Here is a 24,144-nt window from a genome sequence, read left to right on the forward strand (position 1 = left end):
TCTTAACGTCGGTGCCTTTATAACATATGTTCGTTCTGTATCTACAACAGGCAGGAGCTACGAAGGCATATTTAAATATATTGAGCACGAGAACATGTACAATTTTTGCATCTCTTTTAACACATTCGAATACTTTAGGAGCGTTGAATGCTGTGCTTCACTGAACCAGTATTAGTCTGCATTTTTTTATCAGGAGCTCCTCGTTATATTAAAGCCCTCTGTGAAGTGAGTGAGTGAGTGAATAAACTTTTATTTGGTCCAGCAAAGCGCGATAAAACGCGCACCTGGCTAATCCCACGACGGGACTGACAGATCTAGTCTGCCGGCCCGATCGCGGGCGCGCTGGACGGCCAGGATTCGATCCTCAAAGACGGGACTTCGCCGGAGGGCGTCCCACTCTTCCTTGGTGAACTTCGGGCCCAGCGACCCGCACTCCCATAGCATATGAGGCGACGTAGCTACCTCACCACAGGCCACGCAAGAACAATTCGTATAAATCTCTGGATATATGATATTAAGGGACGCCGGATTTGGGTACGAGTTCGTTTGTAGAAGTCTTAGTGTGACCGCCTGCGGCCTGCTTAACTTGGAGTGAGGCGGGGGGAATACCCTTCTCTCTAAGTAGAAGAATTTAGTTATTTCATTGTGTGTGAGAGGAGCGTCTCGGTGTCCGGGGAGAGAGTCGCCCGACCCGAGGGCAGCGCGGTCGGTAAAGCCACGCGCAGCCTCGTGGGCAGACTCGTTGAGGTTCAGAGGAACCCCCTCAATCGCCCCGACGTGTGCAGGGAACCAAAGGATCGAGTGCATGGAGGTGTTGCCGTGTTTGGCGCCTTTCAGAATTTGAACTACCTGCCGGGCTACCCGGCCTTTCTGGAATGCCCTGATGGCGGCTTCTGTGAAGGTCGGAGTTATTTAACCTCACAGTCAACTACATTTTATTCTCGCAAGAAACTCGTCAAGGTGGCTTGCTGTTTATGGAGTTTCGCTAGTGTACAGGAGGTCGTGGGCTCGATTTTGCATCCCCTGGATTTTGGAACATGCCCTCGTCGGGCGATCTTTCTGCGATGGCCGTAACTGAGTGGGGAGAAGACAAAAAAATGTCTCTCGGACAAAAATAGTTATCGAAAACGACTCGCGGTTATACATACTTGAAAGCCACTGGGGCATTCTGGTGAAATTCCAGTAGCATTCTGCGAAGCACGTAGTTTCCTCAGACATTTGAATATTTTACTACGGAATCCATGGAAGAGTGTCGTTGGCTCTATCGTGAAATATTCAGATGCCTCGGGAATCTACGGGATCTGCGGCAAGCTACTGGAAGTTCACTAGGACATCCAAGTGGGTCGATCTCTAGTATGTTATAAGCGTGAGTAATTTTCGATAACTATTTTGTTCGTGAGATATAATTTTTTTTACTTTACCCCACTAGGCTACGGCGGTCCGCGTGGCCATCTCGGAAATATCGCTGGATGAGTGCATGTTTCGAAATTCTGGGGATGCAGGAGGTCGAATGTTCAGGAGGTCGCAGTTCTCCCCCACCACGCTGCGATGGGGGAGTACTGCGAAAAGAATAGCGTATAGAGATTTGTGTGCTATTTGAGCAATAATTACTACTTGATTTTAAGGCATGCACAGATAGAGAGAAAAAGAGGAGAATGAACAGGCTGGACACTGCCACCGGGAGGGGCACAGTGCCTGCCTAGTCTTCAGAAACTATGCGCGATAGAAACATAGAACTGCAAGATAGGAAGAAGGCAGAAGGAACGAAGGCAGAAGGAACGAAGGCAGAAGGAACGAAAGCAGAAGGAACAAGATCACAAATCACAAAAAGCTATAGTAAAGCAACGACAAAGGTTAGAGAAATTGCTAGTTGTTAGAGTTACCTTGGATCCCACCCCTCTATCCTTTCAGACAGTTCATTAGTGACTTTGGGACGTTTGAGTTTGTGAATGAATCACGTTAAACAATCCAGTCGGCTCTTGTGATCGATTTCAATGATACTGTCACATTTGCATGCAGTAAACAAAGAATCACTCTTTTCCAGCTATGCATTTAGGCAGGGGTCGTTGCCTTATTCGTGTATTCCTGGCTGGCGCGCAACAACTTGCGGATTTAAAATTTTTGGGACGTTTCTATGTGTGGTATGCAATAAGAGCTGGACGATAAAAGACCTCCGCTTAATGTAATTGCTGTCACAGATCTACACCAATGCTCTAACTGGATCACAGCATGCAAATAAGTTTATCTTGCGTACCACGGTGGAAAGCTGTATATATACGGGGTTTATTTTTACGTTGTACTAGAGTTACGGGTCGCATAGAATACCTGAAGGAATAAAATGTGTGCTTCGTTAAAAAAATGGTTTGAAAATTCATGTGCAGGAAAGTCACATCTTCCTGCAATCACTATCACTGATACAAGGATACGAATTTATTGCTTTATCGCGTCTAACCATTCTTTCACTGGTTTCAGAATTTGCCCGCGTTAGTGTCTTCGTGGCGATGCTCAAAATAAAGCTGCACATTCACACTAATAAAAATAAACAGTCGTTGCAACATTCACAAGCACACGGTTTACTGCTCTTCTCCTTGTCAGCATGGATCAACGCACCCGACTCCCAACTTTGACTTTAAAGCCAAGTTGCACGGGAATCTCAACAGTGATTAACGTGAACCGTCATTACATGACTTTGCCTCCAATATCGTGTACAGGAGCTTGCTAATATTACACATGCGAAAGTTATTCTTGGCAAACTAAAATTACGAAGACGGTGACGGGAGCATTTTGCTGTTTGGTGAGCATAACTGAAGTTCTTGTTGATGGCAAAATTGGTAAACGAGATAACAGCAGTCCAGTTGGCCGTCCAGAAGCTTAAAAACGGTGTTGAGCGATGAGTGTGTGTGCCCTAGCTAATTAAGCTTACCCGTGTTGTAACTAGGACTAATCCAACCTAACTACTGAAGATTATGGTACAGTGCCGATTAATTAGATCACGTCGGGAATTGCGATGAGGTAATCTCCGAAAAAGAAAGGGACGGGAAAAAAAGAAAAAAAAAGAAAACGTGCATGTCGACCTCCGAAAACGTTTCGTAAAGTGACTGTAACTACCATAGTGTCGAAACTCGCAAATATTGGCGCGCCAGGAGACTTGCATGTTAGGCTTAATGAGCCAGCAGGACAAGTCTGAGACTTGGGTTTTTGCAGATTCCAACGTGTTGGGCTTCTCCTGCTCCGTGTCCAAGCTGGTTTACGCCGATTCAACAAACACCACGGCTCGGAAACTTTGGACGCGCAGATTATGTGGTATCGAGATTGTGTCGATCTGAGCCCTAACGGTTCAAAAATGTCCTCGGGGTTCGAGGCGTGATATGAGATGGAACAGCCAGTAATTGCACGATGTAGGCACTGTTAGTAACAAAATAGGTACGCATAATGTCTTGCCGAAATAACGCAGCGGAAAAAAGGCATGCACTATACTTTTCGTAACATCAACTATGTCGCGCACATCGCTTACGTGCCCCGGTACCAACTTAAAGCCACCGCCTGTGCCGTTAGTGTGCGAAAGTTTGAGCTCGTGCTTGAGCAGCCTCGTAATAGTACCAGCACGAAGCTTTGAGCCTTTTTGGAAGGTCGGAAAGAAAAAAGCGCGAATAACGCAACGATTCGAAACGGCACCATCATCTCCGCTAGTGACGTCTCCTGCAGATTTGTCAAATAAGAGCTTGCTGTGCCACGCGTTCTTATATAGGAACAAAAAACTTTTTTTTATTCCTATATAAACAGTGTAAAGGTGTGCGTACGACAGGTAATGAGCCAGTAGAATAATTTTCGTAACGACTTCTTTCACTGCATTTTTTCAAGAAACCACCTTTCTGGAACGACAATGATATATTTTGAAGAATAAAACCTTTAGAGCGTGCTTGGCATTTTTCTTGCCCCAATTCAATACCTATGTGCTAGCTTTATCACTTTCTTCATTTATTTATTAGCGAGAACAAAACAGCGGGTGGCGCTTATAGAATGACTATTTCAGCCTTCCGTAGTTCTACTACGTCATGCAAAGAGTTTCAGGTCGGTGCTTCGAACGAAAGGTCCAATAAGCGGGGAAAGAAAGACTAAAACATTGGCATCGAGTAAGGAAATACGAAAACCATGCCACAAGGGAAGCCACGCTGAAATCTGGAAGCGCAAATGAAGCCGCCTATAGGCTAGTTCGATGAACCCTAATTGGATCGCAGCGCGTGCGATGACGCCACCAGTGAGCTACGTACCGTGGGAAAGGAGTACAGCGCTGCGAGCCTACCATCTTGCGGCATGCGCAACGAAGCAGTCAGCAGAGGACGGCGATGAGAACGAAGACCCAGAATGACGCAATAGTGACGAGAGCCCGTACCGCACGTGACGTTGCTATAGGACACCGCGTGTAACACATAGGCCGCCCTCACGAGACCCGCTCTTCCGACGGCTCTTTGACACACGGGTAGCGAGACGTGGCATCTTGTCTGCATTCCTCTCACGTCTCGGGTCACCAAAGAGGTTGCGCCCCAGCTTCGAGCGAAAGAAGTTGCAAGGATCTCCCGCCGTCGCCCTTCTTCCTGATTTCCTTTCTATACGCGCAATGACGTGGGAAAGACGGGAAGGAGATGACCTCGCGTCATCTCCTGTAGCTTCCTTCTCCAAACACACGTCTTAGAAAAATAAGGCAGAACTGCGCCGAAGAAATCGCACTGACCACTTCCGTCTCAAGGAGAGAGGGAAACCACATTCGCATTTCTGACGGCCGCCTGAATGTTGTCTTGGCTTGGATGGAGACCGAGGCAGTGGCGGGCCGACGCGTGTGAGGAAGGAAAATGAAGAAAATGGCGGGAATGGTGAGGAGGATATCCATAGTGACCGTCCTTTCCTTCGCGGTACCGCCTGTGTATAGGCCATTCTCACGCACCCTGTCGTGTTCGAAATCAAATAACGTCCGAGGTCGGTCGCAGCTTGTTTATTACGAGGGAGGAATGCTGAGTGCAGAGAGCGCCCAACTGTTTGTGGGAAGCCATTTTGGTTCCTGCTCCGTTTAAATGAAAAATGACCGATTACAAAGCGGTTTGTGTCTTATCTACGACGAATGGAGCAACCGCCTAAAGTGAAACTCGCTGTGCAGGTAAACCTGTAGTCTCTTGCTGTACTGTACTGAGCGTTCGGCGCTGTTTTAACGTTTACCAATGATCAATAACCATAAGCGCGTTTCACGGCTACGATGTAGGTGGCGTTGAAATCTGCGAGAGAAACATAGAGAAAGCAAGAAGAGTAAAGACAGGGAAGTCAACCAGACGAGCGTTCGGTTTGCTATACCCTACCCGATGGGTAAAATAATTGATATAGGAAAAGTAGATAGGAACGAGCACGTGCACGGAGGTGGACGTAGAGTACAGGTTACCATAACACCTACATCGAGTAGATTCAATGAGTAGATTACGCCGGTGGTAATACATGCACGCAGATGCATTTCGACGTGGCGTCGACTGTTTAAATTTCAATAAGACTGTGATCTTATCCACTCGCTTCCCCAGGCGACGCTGGCGCTAAGCGGGGATTTCATATTTTCCATACTTTATTGCGGCATTGCTATACACTTGAGCAAATACAATATATGTAGCACAATAGGGTGTCCCAAGCTTACGAACTGTCAGAGACACCGTGTTTTAGATGCTGAGCACGCGCGGTGCATTGAAAAAGCTGCAATGTCGAAGAGCTACTCTAGCACGCATCCTCGCGCCAACGGCATCCCGCGGGAAGGCATGTAGGCTTTTGTCAGCATTAACTAAGGTACACAAAAAAACAAAAGGCGAGGAGAACCAGACGCGCGGTGCAAATGCTCAACCATTGCTTAATCCCCATTTCTCAACACAGGTGATGGTCACTAGCATGGCGGGAGTACGTGAAAACGCGAGCGCATCTAACCTACCAAATGGAACTAGCAAAACAAACGCGCATCACAGTGCTGCGATGCCGACTGATGAGCGTGTTAGCGCGGGTTGGTTCAGGTGAAGAGCGTTGCTTCATTCGCCGCACAGGGATTCAGCGAAACTGGGATGCACGCTACGCTGGTGCGCATCAGCGAAAGCGTTAAGTTTGGGCGCGTGCTCCACCGAGCTCCTCGCCATTTGTCAAGGAGCTCGGAAAGCAGCAAAAGTGAACCGCCCGCACAAAGCGAAGAGCTGGGGAACAGCTCGAATGGACAGATGCACTCACGCTGGCACGCTTGCCTGCCATTTCCCTCCTTCCTTCCCCTCCCCCTCCACACGCGCACACAAACAAACACAAGCGATCGAACCAACAAACAAATGCACATGAACGTACGCGGCTGATCCGTAGTGACGCTAACACTTAAGCCCATTAACATCAACAAGAATATACGTGCAAGCACGCAGGTAATCGTTTGCGGTCTTCTGGGTCAGTTGACCCATCCCCTCTCCCATCCACAGTTCCAATGAGCGCGGCATTGTTGCATTCCTGGCATCGGTTACCGAACGCTAACTTCATTATTGCATCCCGTTCCATCGAAGATTAGATTATTGGTTCAGTGAACCATCGCGACGCAAGGATCACCATTCTGTGCCTGATTGACGATTCCTGTGCTGGGCGCGTCGGAGTGGGCATGCAACGTAATTGCGTTACCACATAGTGCCGGGCCAGATGCTATAACTCCACCAAAGCGAGGGCGCCACACAGAGGCTAGGTGTGCCTTGGACTTGGCATTGTGCGACCTTTTATCTTCGTCGTTTAATAATAAGCAGAGTGGTTAGAACGAGAAAGCAAAGACGATCATATTGATACGGTTACATCATAATCGATCCCCATGTTGCGTTTCTCCGAATACTGTGTCACTCGAGGGATTAAATGACACGGCCTATGGAATCTGTTGCAGTTTTTCTTCGGAGTACTAAAAAAAAGTATCAACGTAGCAATGTCACTGCTGGAAGTTCTTTAGTAAAGGGAAACTCCCGATGTATCGAACATTCATCGCACTATCTAATGAAAGCTTGTACCTTTTTGTAAGCCTCGTGCTCACAAAGACGCTACCAGAAAAACAGCCTGAAACATGCCTTTACAAGGAAAGTCCGACAGGGACATTCTAAACAAAAAATAAGCAGGGAAAATTTCTAGTGGTGTGCAAATATTCAAACCATTCGAATAAGAAATTGAATAGTGCCCTATTCAATTAGGTCTTCGAATTGAATAGTCCCTATTCATAAGCGCAAATATTTTTCCATTACTTTTCGAATATTTGGAAGCGTCAACTGCGCCCAAGTAAACATAAAATTGGAGTGAAAGTACAGTAAATTTTCGCCCCCGCGGGCATAGTATAGACATAAAACAGAACTTGCGTAATAGAGCAGGCTATGTCACTTCCGTAGTCATACTTTCCAGGCTGTAGAGCGACCATACGCAATCCATGAAGAGCCCTGTGCAAGGGAAGAAACTACTTGTTTGCTCCTAATACTCCATTTGTGTTTTCGTAAACAAGCCTTCATAACGTATTACTATACAATGACAGAGACTTGCTAACTGTAGGAGTACTGGGATGTGATCATCCATTTATATTGATTGTGATAAGGGCTATTCATCATTTGAAAACTATTCGAAAAGTATTCGACATTCCATTCATATTTGATTCGGTCTCAACAATCGCTATTCGCACTCCCCTGATAAATTTATAATCGGAGATATTGCTTGCTGTTTCTTACGTTTTGATTAATTTCGAAGGGCTAAAGGACGCACACGGAAGTACTTAAGTTGAGTGTCATCGCTTTGCGTTGAACCCGCTGCGATACTGAATACTGGGGTTCTTAGGTGCCAAAACCAGAATTTGATTTCGAGGCGCGCCTTAGTAGGGGACACCGGATTAATTTTGACCAGCAGGGGATCTTTAACGTGCCCCGACGGGAAACGGACGTTTTTTCTTTTTTTTGCGTCTCGCCGCCATCGAAATGTGGCCGCCGGGATCGGATTCCGCGACCTCGTGCCTATAGCAGCGCAACACCATACACGCTAAGCCACCGTAGCGGGTTGCAATACTCACGAATAACTTGTATCAGGAATTTCAAGTCTGCGATCCCAAAGGGATCACAAAACTCTCTTTCATGGACCACATCTGGGTTGACTGGTATTGCACTGCTATCTTAACAGTTGCGGGCGCAGTTAGAGTCTGCTCCACGCATATCATTGTTCTTTGTCATGCACGTGGTGTAATCGCGTGGTCCCATTTTACTTTTCTGTGCGATTGTGAGAGCCAGTAAAATCGTTGTTGCAGGTACAAGGTAGTGGCGCTTCCGGTAGTGGAGTAAAGGCAGGGGAGGTTCCGTAGCTTCATGTTGTCCAGTGAGTCACTGCGCTCACTGTAGGGTGGATCTACGAGAACTATGACACGCTTTCGCGCATGAGCATAGAGAAAGGCAAGTGAAAACGTACTAGCGACCATCAGTTCCACGTTACGTAACATGTATCCTTTTTTTTTTGGTTGTACCGCATGGCGGCCTCCGGCAGAGCAGTTCCTGCAATTCTGGGTTGAAGACAGCAAGGATGTATTGTCTACCCACAGTATTGAATTTATTGCGACAGGCACTGCCGTCTCCGGCAACGACTCCTGACACATCCAAGAGAGTCACGAGAGAGACGAAGCTATCGCAGTAACGTAAACATCTGTACTCGCGAGAATTCTTTATCAGTTCATCGGAAAAGAGTGACAGGCTATGCGCTCGCGATGCGTACGATGTTCACGCATTGCCAATAAGGAGCCGTCGGCGAGCCCGAGGCGATGGCAAGAGATTAGGGAGAAGGGCACGGCGAAAGTACGGTTGAATTCGGACCAGAAGGCTCCAAGCACAGGATTTCGTGGTTTTATGCGAAGCATATTACTAGAGCTCAACCCAGCTCCTCAGGCGCGGCGGTGTCGCCTTCAATACCACGTGACACCGTGACGTCACGACAGAGGAGAAACGGGGCTCCAACTCGCGCCGTCGCCTTCAAGGCTGGCCATGTGACACCGTGACGTCACGACAGAGGAGAAACGGGGCTCCAACTCACGCCGTCGCTCGCGGCGTCGCGGCGGTATATAAGCAGCTGCGCTTGCCTCTGCTAGACACTCACGAGGTGAGATGCCTCCTGAAGACAGAGCTGCTCGTTGGAATGAGAAGCGAAGGTTGCGGCGTGCTACAGAGACTGTTTCTAAGTGGCTTTGCTACGGCGCAGCGACTACGCGCCCCGCATCGGACGCAGTGAGCGTCGAACAACGCAGCGTTCGGCGCGACAACGAAATGTGCGCCTAAGCAAGCACCGCACGCCTGAGCCGACGCCGGCTTTTCTGCGACACGAGCTCCTTAACGCTGTCGCGTTAAAATAAAGGCTAGTATGCTTCGCATCCTGGGCTTAACCTTAGCTAAGCCACAGCCAGTTTTTTCTGGTCCGACAGGGGCTCTGGATCATCGTAAGGCACCGACGACACCGGTGCGGAAGCGCCTTCCGAGGGAAACGATTGTGTCTTCCCATTACCTGGGTACACTGCCGAAGTGGGAAGAGCGACGATATGTAGGGAAGCCGAGAGAGAGAGAGAGAGAGCGCGCCCACGCATCCTCGCGCGTCGCCCCGGCAACGGCGCATGCGCGGACGCTCTGCGCAACCTTGTCGGGAAGTCCTCTCCCTTCTCCCCAATATTTTTGGTTTCTTTTTTCCCTTCCTCCCGACGGTTGTACTCCTGTCTTTCCCTGTTCGACATCCTTGCTCTCGCTGTCCGCTCCGCCCTCTCTTTGTCGTTCTGCTCTCTCTTTCTTACAAGTCTCCCTCCCTTCACCGCTTCCTTTCCTTCCCCACGAGGCGGAGGCCCGCTCCCTATACGCCCACGAAACTACGGCGGCGACGGCGCGCACTAGAGCATCGTTACTTCGGCCGGGCCAGTTGCAGCAGTCGTTGACTTCGTCCTCAGCGCGCCGCCGCTGATTACTTCTTCGCGCCGAGCGGAGGGCCTTCTCGAAAGACGAACGGGAAGCTCGGGAGGACGCCGGGCCGCCATCTGAGGACCAAGAACTCGGGCCGAAAGCGCAGACAACAGGCCAAGGTGAGCGCGCCGGGGCCTTGGAGAGAAACAACAGAGAAGGGCCCCGCAACGTTTTGCTCCGCGCCGTTCGGGGGCAGCGCGGTACCGGCGACCACGGCAGCGGCGGCGCTTGTCGTACGGTGGGGGACCGCAGCAGCAGCCATGTTTCGCGCGCTGGAGGACGGGGGGGTCGAGACGTCGCGCGTCCAACAGCTGTTGGCTCTAAAACCGTCATAAACGAGGCGACACCTCGCGTCTCGGTGGCTACGAGGTTCGTCACTAGTGAGCGCGTTGTCCCTGAGTGGCTGACGCGTTCGGGCTGTTTCGGAAACATCCCGAGCGGGCTCCGACGTGACCCAATACGTGCGACACGGCCGCGTTATCCGCCGATGCGAGTACGTCACAGAAGACGTTTCGAAGGCGAGAATCTCGTGTCAGGCAGAAGCAAGTATCTTGAAACTGAATAATTGCGTAGGGGATTATTAGTTGGAAGGGCGCCACTTGTGTAAAACCAATCAAGAGCGTTGCATAATGGGCGGCTCGCTCGAACTGGCTAGAGCTCACGGTCGCCGAAATATTCTCAAGCGACGTTTCCTCGAATACTTATTTCTGTGCTTAACAGAAGAAAATGTTCGATGCTACTTGGTTGACATGTGCGAATTTCTAGAGTGTTGTTATGGTGGAAATCCGAACAGCGAAACGACTTCACCATACGGAGCAGGTAAGGCGACAGAACGTCTGCCGCAGGCTGCGACCTTGATTGAAGCCCACCTGTAGATGGCGCCTCTAGCCGCACTGAGATTGCGCAATGAAATCATGAACAGACCAAGAGGTCTATCGTTTGGACAAGTACCTGTAGCGCTCTTGTGCTCCCACGCCTCTCTTTCTCTCTCTCTTTTTTTTTCTACCGGCGGCAGTTGCTTAGTGTCTGTGGCGTTCTTTTGCTAAGCCCGATGTAGCATGTTTCATTCTTGGCTGCGGTGGCAGCACGCGAGGCGCTCGTGTATTTCAATTTACGCTAAGGGAAAGGAACCATAATTGACCAGGGTTAATTGAGAGCGCTTCATTACAGCGTCTTTCCAAGCCCAGCTGTTGCTTTTGGGTTTTAAACATAATCAAAGCAATGAATTTTTTTTCTCAGTCGATCTTTCTTCTTAGTGGCGGCGACAGCAGGACAAGAGAGATTGGTAGACGAGACACTGCAGTCTAATGGCCAGCCGAATTCTATCGAAGTGATTGAATCGACGACAATGGTCCAAACTTGTGAAGCTTCATTTTCACTCGCTTTGTTTCCTCTTACCGCATATTGAAGCAAAGGGTTGGAAAGTTCCAAACACGTGACCTACTTACTGAATGGCTCTACGAATCTCAGCGTGAGAATATACCGTCGTTGTGCAGGCACTCAATCGTGCTCTGATTACTCATTGTGAGAGCTGTAATTTGACAAATATTATATAGTCGCAGAGAAAGAACTTGATCTCCCTAGTTAATATGCCTATAAACAAGCCGTATGTTATACCCGGCATCAACCATACACCAAAATAATAAACTCGCCATATTATGAATATGGATATACTATGAAAAGATCAGCTGCATCAGAAGTGAAATACATGGAAATAATAACGTACGTCAAGAAATACGTTTAATTTAGGCATACAGCAACGCTGGAATTGCTCGATATTATAGAAAGCTTGGTGCGTTGGTAAAAGGTAATGTAATGCCGTGGACATATGGAACGCGACGAGCAAGTTCTAAAGTAAAATGTCTCTTACGAAGGAGTAGTAGCACGAGAGTGCAATATTGCACCGCTACTTTCCTGTCGCTGCGACTTGAAAGTAGCGGTAAGAAACGGTGAGGGCAACACGTTATGCGTAAAGGCCGACATGTCGACTTCGCGTCGAGGTTTGAAAGCGACGCGACAAAAATAACGCTTTCTAGCAAGTCCGTTTAGCCCTAACTTTCTAGCGTTTCACTTGTCCACGACTGCACGTGCTTGGGGCTTTTCTGCGGGCGAGTAAGCCTTGAATGCGCAACACATCACCTTTACCTTCTGTGCATTTAACATGCCCATTAGGTGCGGGGCGCCTGAAATGCGTATCTCCAATGCACATTGTCGACTTAACTGTTGAAACGCATTGTTGCTCTCCTCGGGGGAAACATGGCGGCCGCAAACTATGAGAATATCCTCAAAGGGCGAGTTTTCTAAGCATGTATCTGTCGGTTTGAGCTGGAACTTCAATACACTCTAAGGCCGAAATTAGACTGACTAATTGCTGTTATTGAGCTTTGCTAAAGAAAGAACAAAGAGAAAACGAAGCGCTGTTGAATTAAATTAAATTGTGGGGCTTAACTTCCCGAAACTGCTCAGAGGGTAATGAGGGACGCCCTAGTGAAGGATTTCGAATTAATTTGACCACATTATGTTCTTTACAGTGAACCTAAATCTAAGTACGCGAACATTTGAGCATAATTCTCCCCCATCAGAATGTGGTCGCAGCTGCCGGCATTCGAACTCACGATCTCGTGCGCCGGAGTATAACGCCGTAACCAACTAGTAACCAGGTATGATTACGGTGGTGTTGGTGTTGGTGGTGGTAATATCTTAAGCATTATAGACAGACGAGCCGTATAATTTTACCGAAAATAGCTGCACCCAATCGTCTCTTGCGACTACACTGAAGCATGTCACCAAACTGCCAACAAAGTAATTGTTGCTGGCGAACAAATGAATAAGATAAACTTCTTCGCCGACTATGGTGAATCTTGCTGGATACACGAGGCGTTGTAACCTCGCATGTGGGAAGTACCTCTTCTGCAGGCCTCCACGGAGCACATTCCTTTCAGCGTCATAGCACGAGCACGCCTCAAGAGGTTCAACGCCGAAAGTTGGGCTAGTTGGTGTTGGTGCATTTCCTGAGACATAGTTACTAGCACTAATAAGACTAAGGGAAAAAGTTGGGACAGGATAGGGGGGAAGGGGGGACCGCTCTGTCTAGACTAGAGCTCTGTCCTGTCCCAACATTTTTCCGTTAGTCTTATCAGCGCTAGTAACTGTGTCCCAGCTTGCAGCGGTGCTTCCTGTCACCTGTAACGAGGAATAAAGCGAAGAAAGAAAACACAACGCCAGAGAATACTCTTGCCCCTCTCGGGGAAATCGTTCAAATGACAGTGCCCTTGTGGAAGAAGAAGCATTGCAGTGAAGCTTCAGCCGGTGCAACTCCGCTTGCAGCAGCTCCGGTTGCTGCAGTAGTTCAGGTTTGCGATGTATTTGCCGGCCCAGAACATTGTAATGTTTCATGTAATAAGAACTTGTTGTAAAAGCTCCGTAACATACAGGGGCTAACCATAAGAAAGGGGGTTAACCGAGGGGCCCGATGTTATTAGTCATAACATGAGTAGCGAACAAACACTGACACCAAGGACAGCATAGGGGAAATTACTTGGGCGTAATAAACGGAATATTACGCACAAGTATGCGAAGGTTGTGGGTTCGGTTCCCACCTGCGGCAAGTTGTTTTTTCATCCACTTTAATTTCAATTAATTCATCGTTTCTTCATTCCATTTATTACGCACAAGTAATTTCCCCTATGTTCTCCTTGGTGTCAGTGTTTGTTGGCTACTCATGTTAGGGGCGAACCATGGCACACATAAATTTGTGCCTTTTATTAAGGGTGAAGGTTTGTTACATGACCAGCACCTTTACACTTATAGGGTAAGATCGAATCGCTGAAGTGGACAAGTTTTCTTTTAGGGCGACTTTTTGCAGCAAGTAAACAATGTGATAGCTGCAATGGAAGACAAAAACTGCATGAAAAAATCTTTAATAGCCGTAGTTGCCAAACTGTTGAGTAAGATATTTCGGGGCTCACACAGTGGTCGGAAATATTACGCCTTTCGACTACGGCTTCATGCAGTTCGAGCTCGGTTTCATGAACACGAGGATGTATGTTTATAGCCATAAGGCGAAATGTGTTAGCCATGTACAAAACTCGCGCCCTTTCGTGTGCAAATATTCAAGGGTCCCTTTTCTAGATCCATCAATACTGCGCTATAGCAGCTCCTCATTGTCCGTAATGTCATCCGTGCCTATCCTCCAGACAGGGCATAAGACAAGCGTTTCTCATGACCAAGTGCTACACTTATTGTAATTGTACAGGGTGAATTCAAATATTTGAAGAGCAAAAGCACAATGTCATTTTCAGACCTCAATGTTACCAAATTGTCTACCAGCGCTTGTAGCGCCAAGTTTCCATCTTATGAAGTAGTTAAAGTAGTTAGCGGACTCTCACCAGAGCACCTCCTTGAGCTAGACTATGAAACACTTTTCTAAACCACAGTAGCAGTATTTCTCAAGGTATTATACCTCAGACTTCTATTTCACAGAAATCATACGACATGGCTTAGCACAGGACAGCACACACATAGCAAGTCGACGCATATACGTATACCCGTGTATATGCGTATGACCACTACAGATGCGCCGGTCGGGCTCCGCTCGCCACAGAATCGCACAACGAAACAACAAGCGCTGCCTAAATATCCTCACCGCATCAAATGTACGTCGCCAAGCGCATCGTTGCATTATTAAAGCGAATTGATTTCTGCGGCTATCTCGCGCCCCGTCTTCTTCGTGCTCGGAGACTCTCGGGTGTTGTCGCTCGACCCAGTTTCGCGGCGTGTCTAAGCAAAATTATAGCTCTCCGAGACGCACACGTTATCGCGCGATATATATATATATATATATATATATATATATATAGTCATATCATAAGAAGCCAACAAACACTGACACCAAGGACAACATAGGGGAAATTACTTGTGCTTAATAAATGGAGTAAAGAAACGATAAATTAATGGAAATTCGGTTAATTCGGTTAAACTCGGTTAACCCCCTCGGTTAACCCCCTTTCTTCTCGTTTATTACATAACGAGGGTCTCGAACCCGGCAACATTGATGCCTTCAGGTAGCATATGTGGGTTTATTGACCAGTTGCCTTCACCCGAAAAGATCACGTTCTCGTGACGCCTGCGGCAAAAAAGACGTTCCACGTCCGCCGCCAAGGTCTGTGAGTGGGGGCGCTGGCTAACACTCCCAGGGTTCTACTAGTACACATAAATACCCAAGAAAGTGGATGGGGAAACGCCGCCGCGGTAGCTCAATTGGTAGAGCATCGCACGCGACATGCGAAGGTTGTGGGTTCGGTTCCCACCTGCGGCAAGTTGTTTTTTCATCCACTTTAATTTCCATTAATTTATCATTACTTTATTTCATTTATTAAGCACATGCAATTTCCCCTATGTTGTACTTGGTGTCAGTGTTTGTTGGCTTCTCATTATATGACTAATAAATATCGGGTCCCTCGGTTAACCCCCTTTCTTCTCGTTTATTACATAACGAGGGTCTCGAACCCGGCAACATTGATGCCTTCAGGTAGCATATGTGGATTTATTGACCAGTTGCCTTCACCCGAAAAGATCACGTTCTCGTGACGCCTGCGGCAAAAAAGACGTTCCACGTCCGCCGCCAAGGTCTGTGAGTGGGGGCGCTGGCTAACACTCCCAGGGTTCTACTAGTACACATAAATACCCAAGAAAATGGATGGGGAAACGCCGCCGCGGTAGCTCAATTGGTAGAGCATCGCACGCGACATGCGAAGGTTGTGGGTTCGGTTCCCACCTGCGGCAAGTTGTTTTTTCATCCACTTTAATTTCCATTAATTTATCATTAATTTATTTCATTTATTAAGCACATGCAATTTCCCCTATGTTGTACTTGGTGTCAGTGTTTGTTGGCTTCTCATTATATGACTAATAAATATCGGGTCCCTCGGTTAACCCCCTTTCTTCTCGTATATATATATATATATATATATATATATATATATATATATATATATATATATATATATATATATATATATATATATATATATATTGCGTCCAAAGGTGTACACGCTGCGGTAGTAGTGCTGTGCCGCTTTCCTCCGTCGCCTGAGCTAACTATATGGCTAACTATATGGAGCTAACTATATTGCGTTTGTTGCCGAAGTCTTTTCGGCGTCTCGTGTCGAGATGTGCGGAAACGCCACTCCACTCTTCTTTCATGGATAATGCACATTTCAGTGCCATATATCCGCAAACCTGTCTGTTCCTATACTATCGTTATAGTCACTGAACAGCTGCATCTTCTGCGGTAACCTGATTTGTCTGAAGAATCAAATAGCCCGAATTAGAAAAAAAAAGAAACATGGCGAGTTGGAGGGAATTGCGACAGAAATACGTTAACATTACATCGTACCTCTGTTAGGTCCCGAATACGTGATTTAAATCACGTTCACCACACTTCAAAGTGTTGTTCATGAGCTCACTCGACGCACGTTCTGCTTCTTGAAGGAACGAAAGTGCTATTGGCGCTGGTCCGGAGCAGACTTGCTTCAGTTGACATATATATATATATATGACATCATATAAATGACACCATGACGTCATTTAGGCGTTTTGTTGATTCATATTTTCGGACAATTTTTCACAGTTGGCATGAACGCAACTTGCAAAGCAAATTGATTGGAATTATGAAACTAAGCTTATGTATGACACTTAATAGAATGTTGACTGAAACGATGTTATTGAGGTCATGAAAGGAAGCAAGCGTTTACAGACGCCATAAAAAAAAAAAGGTCAGTTTTATAAACGCTCCACATCTCTGTGATTACCGCTAAAACTAAGTTATGAGACAGGTTGACGCATAAATAACGAAATTAGCTTACATAAAGAAATGGAAAAAGTAATCAACGCCATAATAAAAGTGTTTTATTTACAGCGACCAATCTGCCTTCGCGGAGAGAGCGGGAAATTACCTACGTAATCGAAACCTCCGGCACCTTTCTTTGTTTGGTGTACCGATCTTTCATCAACGTTCATATCCACGCAGAAATAGTAGGCGATAGGCGACATCCCACAGGAGCGTGTGTGCTGAAAAGAAAAAGGGGGGGGGGGGGTAGGAAAAGAAAACGAAGACAAAGAATGTATGACGTTCCGCCGGTTTCGGTAGAGAGGTTGCGGGATAGATTATTATCGATTTCCCGGACTGGAGAGGGCTTCCACGTATCTAATCTGTCTTTGTTTGTCTGCACGCCTTTATTTTTCTTCTGTTCTCCTATTTGCTACAGCGCAACATATTAAACTACGTCGGCCCACGAACCGAACAAGCCATTATATCTGTCGGGAACCCACTGTTCGCGTAACACAAAATACCTCTCGACGTAAAAAGCGCTTTTACGGGCTTCAGGTTCGAGGAAATGAGCGGTAGAAAAAAGAAAGAATGTTTTACTTTAGTACAGTAGTCGAGCTTCGTCAATTTTGATGGTAGACGCACGTAGTGGAGAAAGAGAAAGAAAGAATAAAAAAACAAAGATGGAGGCGAACATGCCGAACGTCGTGAACAGCACGAACAAGAAGGTCTTAGATCCCAGAAAAGACAACCCGCACCGATTTCGATGAGAGTGGAGCTTAAATTCCGACACGCACCTAAATCCGCTGAGAAATGGCTCGACAAGACCGGCACCGAATATCCTAGTGCAGAAATGTATTTGTTCATGTTCCAGACTTTCACGACGACGTGCCCGAAAGAGGGACGCAGTGGCTAAACCGGCTGCTGGTTGCGAAATAGGTTATAGACTCGAGGGGACGCTTCGAACTTATAGCCTCAGACTCGTAGGCGGCGCGTGGAGTGTTCCGAAAATGGTTTTCCATACCGAGAAAGCTCCTTGCTTTGAAATGCACCGAAGCAAAGGCTCTGTGGAGAGCCTTTAAGGTAGAGAAAAGCTTCTGTCGCACGATTTGTGCTTCCCTTGCATTTTTTCCCACCAGCATGCGATGGGGAAAATGTGAGCACTTTTTTGCAAGATGCCACGGCGTGCCAGTTTGACGGGATAAGAGCAGTTATTTGGGAGAGTTGGCCCGGATACAAGAGGGAAATGAACAGCGCAACGTTTACTCAGACCGTAGGCCTATGAGACACACTTAAACGCGGATTCACAACTAACCTTTTTTAGTGATAACCCGTGGAAATATATTGGAAGAATTATCACGGGGCAAGGACAGGAAACTCATGCGAGAAACAGATAGCCATACGTTTTGCGTACGCCAAACCATTCTGCGTGCACATACAGTCAACGCGCTCACCGCTTGTCAAGGTACTCTATTTTTCTCTTAATGCAAACTGATCGATAGCTGGAGGATCTGTCTTTTGCTTTCTGAATGTGGGAAGTTTCAATTGTCAAGCGGGTTACACTATATTTATGCCTCGCGATGATGTTAGTTTTACTCAAGTCAGGCATACAGCCGCATGCGCAACAGTGTAGGTTAAGGTGAGCCGGATCGTTGTTCTTTCTTCCATTTTCATGTTCTTTTAATCGGACATTTATCCTCCTTTCTGATTGATCTATGTAGCACCGTCCACACAATAAAGGACAGCTTACATACACTGCCTGTTTTACATTCTACTGACTTATGCTTGACATTGCAGGTTACTTTGCAGAGAGTACCCGCCTCGGACACGGGGGCATATTCTGGATAACTTGTGCGGTGCAGGAAAGACAAACTACCGCATCATATCGGGCACGGGAAGCAAGGGAGTGTATAAAGGGAGAAGGCAGGGGGTGACCAGTCTGACTGGCGAGCTAAATACACAATATAGAGAGGTACATGACGAAGCAGAGAGACACGAGAGACGTAGCGTAGTCTTGTTGAAGCACTTCCACTTAATCAATGTAGTGGAGAAGAAATAAAATTGTAGGAAAGTGATCAAACAAAGCATTCTGAACAATTCCTGTGGGGGAGGAAATAAACAGCGCGAGCGTACCGTGCTTTGGGTGCCTTTTAAAGAACGCCAGGTGATCAAAGTTAAACTCATCGCCCTCCAATACTGCATCCCTCATGACCCGTTCTGCCTGTTTCAGGACGTTAAACTCCACGATTTAGTTAACTAGAGCTGCAAACGCATTTGTGATATGAAGTCATTGTGATGGTGCATTGAAGGCGCATGCAACGCAAACGTATCATTTGGCGTAGCACACACATGCGTGCATTTACTTTAGAAGTTTCAGCTCGTATACTGCTACTGGCCGTTTGTATCTCTTCCGACTGCTTGCAGCGTAAAGGGCGGCGCAGTATGGCCAAAAACACGATATAAAATTACCCTGTCCAATATGTCATCCTGCAATAAAATGCACGGGTTACAATGCGATACTAGGGGATTATTGACTACAAACATACGGACGGATCGAAAAAGAGGATCAAAAATCAGTAAATGACGAAAAATGAAAAGAAAGTTGTTCCGTGGAGTCTTCTGGCGCAAAAAAAAAAAAAAACACTAGGGCCATCTTGCGCCAAACGAAAGGCGTAAGCTAAAACCAAATTCATGTGGACTTTGAAAAGGGCTGTTTAAGTCATTGCCGAGGAAGCAGTAAGATCTTAAAGCTTTTATAGTATGTCTGCGGTCTTCAAAAGCGTGATGAGATTTTCAGGTTGCATTCCAGGGTGCTCTCCTATTAAATATATTAAATTATGGGGTTATACGTGCCAAAACCCCGATTTAATTATAAGGTATGCCACAGTGGAGGACACCGGATTAGGTCACCTATTAAGAGTGCCATGTGAAATGGAAATCCACCCCCCCCCCCCCCAAAAAAAAAGAGAAACAATTTTAGGAAACGAGAACCGCACAAAGTACAACAAATGGTGAAAGACACAACGTGGCCGCCTACAGTCGCTTGCCCTTTGTATGCGGCCACTAGTATTCAAAAATTTACCAACTCACTCAGCTCTCGATTCTTGTGCAATCTACCGAGCACAGACAGGAAATTGAATACGAGCCAATTTTATGCTGAGGCCTGCAGAAAAGTCTATTCACTTTTGTATTTCTTTCTTTTTTCCCTAATTAATTCCCGCTTCGGTCAACGGAAACTCGCTTCCCATGAAGGAGACGCTGATAGCTCACTTCCGTCTTTATTACTGTTACTTTTTACAGTAGTGGGTGAGGGGAAAATTACCAACCTGCTGAAGGCGTCAGCAAGCAAGGAAGCAAACAACAACAACAACAACCATCATATTCAGTGTACGCGATGCGTTTGGCTGCCACAACATAAAAAATCTTCGAGTTAAATCAGCTAGTTTGGTTTTGGAGCCATCGTGTAATTTCAGAAACTTGATACCGAAGCGTTTAAGTATAGGGTTGCAACACTTATGATTGGGTGAAATCCGAGATTTTTCTTCCTCTATCTCCCTATTCCTTTTTTGACTGAGCTGCAGTGAAGCGAAGCCTCGTCGGAACGACGACTCTGATGCGAGTCCGGGCGCTCACTTCGCCATAAACTGTCGTTTCGCGCCACAATTTGCAACAAGACAGGATTCAGGGGTAATGGAAGCCACCTTCGTAAACCTCGTCACTTAGTTTCGTCCAGAGATTGATGGAAGATATTTGCTGACACCGCAGATGCTCTGCACAGAAGTATGGCAGGCCGGGCGCTTCATCCACAACGAAGAAGAGGCTTGCGCAAGACGCCGCTTCTAACGGGAGAATTGCGAAACGGGATCACGCCGGTGGATAGATATGCAACACCAGTTTGGTTGCGGATAGTGCAGGCTCCTGTTTACGCTCACGTGTAACCTCTCACTGGGTGTGCATTTCGCTAGGTCGGCTGACAAGCAAGACCTGTGAACTTTGCTGGAAGCCAGCAATCGATAGCCTCGACGGCAGCCCTATTTCACTGTTCAGTACGATATATGGTTGCCAAGAAAACTATCGTTTTATTTGTTGGTGGTGCTGCTTGCTGCGTTTGGTGTTATCTCTCGCCTCATCCCTCCCACATTTTTTTTCGCACGATTACAAAGTCTTTACCCCAATTTAGAACAAGAGCACAACAACGGTGCACGAAAGAAACCCAGAGATAGACAATACCCACAGGAATGAATGCCCGTTGGTGGCTTTTGTTTCTGAAAAAAAAAGGAATTTTGCAACTGGTGGTCAGACATTTTATACAGAAGTGCCTGTCCTTTCTCCCCATCCACGACCCCTCTCCTTATTCAGCACCGTGTGGTTGGTTGTCAGTTCCTGGAACGACAACAGCTCCCGAGTGTTAGCGCATTCTTTACCGACATGAATGAAATAAACTATTAATTTTAGCGTTTTATCCGTCCCTCTTTCGGTCTCTATTTTGAGCCCATTTTCAGTACATTATCACTGTAAATGTCATGCACCAGCTATCCTAACAGCATCTCTCTACCACTGAAAGAAGCTGCGTGATGAATACGCAGCATTAGGTAGTTTAATAGGCCGCCAATCTCCATTCAACCTCTTGATTCACAAGGTCTTAGGTCCCATAGAAACACTGGGGCTGCGAGAGAGACTACATTGGAGAGGGTTCAGGATTAATTTTGACCAGCCGGAATGTTTTAACGTTCATTGAAATCCAAGTGCCGGGGCGTTATTGCAATTGGACCCCTTGGAATGCGGCCGCCGCGTCTGGGAATCGAACGCACAGCCTCGTGCTCAGCTTCTTCATTGTCGAACGATGAGTTATTGTGAGGAGTTGATGGTACGCAAAAGCAGGTGTTAGCAAGCACGAGCGCAAGAAGAACCACAGGGACGCCATGGACGCCGTGTCCGCGTCTCGAGTCCACATTTCGCACTCCTGTCTTTTCGACCCACGGGTATCTCAGCTCAGTTTTTGTAGCTTTCTAATCATCAGGTTCGTTTCGAGCAGATAATCCACGTTGTCTGGGGTGAATGCTTTGTAAGGGACGCAAGGAGGCGAAAGTGAAAGAAAGAGGTGGTTCTTAGCTTTCTTTCTTTCTTTCTTTCTTTCTTCGCTTTCTTTCTTTCTTTCTTTCTTTCTTTCTTTCTTTCTTTCTTTCTTTCTTTCTTTCTTTTGTTGTGTGTTGAGCAGACAAAGAGTGGCGTTAACGAGGATGTGATGACACTGTCATGAAAGTCTTACTGCCTTAGATAATGGTTTGACAAGTATTTTAGTGCATTCCGTAAAAATATAAAACAGAGAGAGAGAGAAAGAGAGAGACATACAGACAGACAGAGAGAGAGAGAGAGAGACAGACAGACAGAGAGAGAGAGAGAGTTTAGTGAAAGCCCAAATTACAACGCCACTGAGACCAACGGTGCGTCCTGGAGCGACTGTAAATGTGAACGCGGCGTGGGCATCGGATGCTGTCGTCATTGCCAGTAGGGAAATTAAGCCCGTCGCGACGGCACTGCGATAAAGCTGTCTGGGGCCTACGTGGAGCACTAAACAGGCTGCTGCTTCCAAGAGCCCTTTCCGGAGCAGGCTTTGCCTACTGCGTCTCTCATTCCCGCTATGGGCTCTGTGCTGCCGATGGCTTAATCTGTGCGTAGGCGATTGGACGCCCGAGGCCAGCGTTGTTTCCGTGCATAAAGCGCTGGGGCACGATGATTGCCCCCACGGCACGATTCGGCTTCGACATTACTACCTGCAAGACAAGCGAACTGAGTGATGATAGTTTCTTAGTGTTCCACTTCTTAAGTCGTAACAATGAAGCGTCACGCACTCTTAGTTTCGCAATTCGGGTGCCTTCTGGAGAACGAAAAGCAGGTGTCCGGGATAGGCCTACATTTCATGTGACAAGCTGATACCGGTGTAACGTGGGCAAAGTTGACCATCTTGAAGAAAATATAGGTATGTCTTTGAAACGATCGGGATAGAAATTTCACTAGTTTGATAGGGATGCTGCTGCTGAAATATAGGAGAAACTTCAGATATTTGTAATAGAGTTTTATAGCACTACGGGACTTGAGTGTATAATAATAATAATAATAATACTACTACTACTACTACTACTACTACTACTACTACTACTACTACTACTACTACTACTACTACTACTACTACTACTACTACTAATAATAATAATAATAATAATAATAATAATAATAATAATAATAATAATAATTGAATGAGCCACGGTAGCCAACCGGGCTTGGTCCTAGGTAACCTCCCTGCTTTTCATTTATAATTTTCTCTCTCTTTCTGTATTATTAATAGCTAAAGCAACAACACCTTAAGCGGGAAAGGAAGGTATAGGTGTAAAAATAAAAATAAATGCAAAATGTTAGAGAATGCTTGTGCTAGAAAAGGTACGCTGACGTGATATAAGAGAAAGGGGGGAGAGAGAGAGAGAGAGAATGAAGAGGAAAGGCAGGGAGGTTAACCAGATATGAGTCTCCGGTTTGCTACCCTACACTGGGGATGGGGGATAGGGGTTAGAAAGATGACAGAGAGGGAAACGCAAAAAAAAACGAACGCGCACACATGGAGACACACACACAAAAGGCGTTCCAGTTAAAGTCGTTCACACAGGCCGGTAGATCGCAAGAAGCGCAAAAGCGCTTGCACGGCCTTCTTCTGTGACGGTAGGTCCTTTCGATGTTGCAGAATTCTTTTTTCGGATAGCGGTTGGTCGTCCAGTTGGTCTAGTTCCTGGCTGAGGCATGCCCTCTGTGGACTGTACTGCGGGCAGGTGCACAAAATATGGCCAATTGATTCTTCATGGCCGCAGTGGTCACAGGTTGGGGTGTCGGTCATCCCTATACGGAAGGCATAGGCTTTAGTAAAGGCAACGCCCAACCAAAGTCGATATAAAAGCGTGGCGTCTCTACGGCGAAGCGGTGATGGCGCTCGAAGACTTAATGTTGGATCAAGTGAGTGCAGTCGCGGATTTCTTAAATGTGGCTCATTCCATTGCGACGCGGTGCACTGCCGAGCAAGTAGGCGGAGCTTCCGTGCAGCGTCAGTTCTAGAAAGAGGAATGGGGACGTGGCGCTCCTCAGTATGGGCTGAGCGGGCAGCGTGATCTGCCCGTTCATTGCCGACAATCCCGCAGTGACTTGGAAGCCACTGAAAGGTTATGTCGTGGCCTGCATCACTTATATGGTGTAATGTCTCTGTAATGTGGAATATTAGTTGTTCGTGCGGTCCGCGTCGTAAAGGCGACAGTAGAGACTGCAGTGCCGCCTTCGAGTCACAGA

The 24,144-nt window shown here is 46.8% G+C and overlaps 1 protein-coding gene across 1 annotated transcript in view; it reads left to right on the forward strand.

Moving 5' to 3' along the window:
* The first annotated feature begins 9,896 nt into the window (after positions 1-9,896).
* LOC135906369 (uncharacterized) overlaps positions 9,897-24,144 on the forward strand; it is a 54,994-nt gene continuing 40,746 nt past the window's right edge. Inside the window, exon 1 of the mRNA XM_065437721.2 lies at positions 9,897-10,105. The gene's annotated coding sequence lies outside the window, so the exon portion shown is untranslated. The remainder of the gene's footprint in view (positions 10,106-24,144) is intronic.

The sequence above is a fragment of the Dermacentor albipictus genome, chromosome 5 (genome assembly GCF_038994185.2).
Source record: "Dermacentor albipictus isolate Rhodes 1998 colony chromosome 5, USDA_Dalb.pri_finalv2, whole genome shotgun sequence".
NCBI classification, from domain to species: domain Eukaryota; kingdom Metazoa; phylum Arthropoda; class Arachnida; order Ixodida; family Ixodidae; genus Dermacentor; species Dermacentor albipictus.